The sequence below is a fragment of the Chenopodium album genome, chromosome 24 (assembly GCF_948465745.1).
Source record: "Chenopodium album chromosome 24, dcCheAlbu1.1, whole genome shotgun sequence".
Taxonomy (NCBI): Eukaryota; Viridiplantae; Streptophyta; class Magnoliopsida; order Caryophyllales; family Amaranthaceae; genus Chenopodium; species Chenopodium album.
Window position 1 is genome coordinate 493,476 of NC_137857.1, and position 2,196 is coordinate 495,671.

The following is a 2,196-nucleotide window of genomic DNA, read 5'->3' on the forward strand; positions in this document are numbered from 1 at the left end:
CCCGATCACAACTTGCACTGATTTCATAAAATCAAGCTACACCACGTTCATTTTTGACAACATATAATGGTCATATATGGTTCCAAACGTCATTATACAACCCCAAAATGTATCCCCTAACATCTCAAGATTTTCCGACATCAGGTCCCGAAACCTCCAAAATTCCTCAAAAAAGTGGATAAATAGCCTTCAATTTTGGTAATTTCGACCTTTTTTCTCCCGCAAATAAAAATTGCCTAAATGTTTTCCATGGTCCCTAATATCCTCCGAGAGCGTATTTGGGTGGATAACACCATCCAATATGTCTTTAAACAGTCAATTAACCCGATTACAACTTTACTAATTTTATAAATCAAGCTATACCATGGATATTTATGACGACATATAATGGTTATATATGGTTCCAAGCATCATTATTTGACCCCGAGATGTATCCTCTAGCATCTCAAGATTTTCCGATATCGGGTCTCGAAACCTCCAAAATTTCTCAAAAACGTGGATAATAGCCTTCAATTTTGATAATTTTTGACTTTTTTTGGGGTGAAAATAAAAATTCCCGAGATGATTACCATTGACCCTAATACCCTTCGGGCTCCATTTTGGTGGGTGGAACAATCAAATTTGCCTTTAAGCATTCAATTTAACCATTTTCGTTTACTCCTCTTGTATTGGCTATAAGCTTCCACGGGGCCTTTACGTAGCCGGATAATGGTCATATATGGGTCGAAACAATATTATATAATTTCGTGATGCATCCCGTAGTGTTTCGTGAATTTCCAACACCGGGTCCGAACACCTCCTAAATTGCTCCGATCTCGTGTATTATTAGCCTTCATATTTGGCTTTTTTCACCCGGCGAGATTATGCATCCAAGTACTTCCATGGGTTCACAAAAGGTCTTGGGAGTCATACATAGTGCCCGAAACCATCTCATTCATCCTTAATCATCATGTCTTAAGGGCCTTGGGAGTTGTAACTAGTTCCCGGAACCAAGTATGTCTTGTCATTGGGTGCACCTGTCTTGTGCACAGCCCGCACGGTCCCTTGTACCATCCAACATCCCAACACTTAGACTTTGTGACTTGTCTTAATCCCGTAAAAGCATACGAGATGCATCACTAACCTGATTTTCCAAAATATAGGTGTTTAGGGGTGGAATTCTCTTTAATTTCCCCCTCTCTTCCTCACAAAGGATCAGACCTCTACCCACTAACCTAAGTTGAGTTGAACAATGCGAGGTTTTAACTAAAAGACCCCATCACAATAAACATAGTTCGTATTAATTTATTGATTGAAACAAAAGTAGTCATACCAAGGAGTACACGCCCACTATGACCATGAATTTGAATACTTATGATCAGAAAGAGTAAATTGAAGAGCAAATGCCACGATGACCATACTTTTACTAATTGATCTGACTATATTGAAGAGTACTTGCATTGCCACTATGACCATGATCTTCTATTTGACCCACATCTTTACTTATTCAAAGAATGATTGATGAAATTCTAGATTTTTGTTTTCTAATAATCATACTTTCTTTGAATATTTACATTTAATTTGCAACTTGTCTTGGAATACTTGTTTATGTCTAAGCTTCTATCTCCGTATCTTTTAAGGCATTACTCGTCAATTTAAAATTAATTACTTTGATTGTATGACAAAACTACTAGAGATTCTACACAATTGATCATGCATGATTTGTTTTAATTATTTAGAAGGTTGCAATCACAAATAGTAAATGAGTTGATCGAGTGTTTTTTTTTAAAGCAAATTTCAATTCAATTATATTCTCAATACGGAGTAATATTTCATCGAGGAGACTTTTATTTGATCAAATATGAGATATAATTAGTATCTATTGACTGTGAATTTTATTGTAGAAGATGTTGTATGAGTATGACTTTTAACAACTGAACTGACTTTTTAACTTTAAAATTTACTATTGACACTTGACTAAGATATGGATCCGGACAATACCCCGGTCGACTTACTACATGGAGAACAGTTGAGATTTTATATGTGAAAACTGTAATTATGCTATTTTCTTATGTTTTACACATTTGAAAGATTTTATTGATTGAACTTGAGGTCTTAAATTAGGTTCCTCCACCAATCATGGTTATAGTTATAGTAGTATCTTTTTTTTTTCTTAGGTGTATATATGTACGTGATAATGTAAATGACATGGATTAA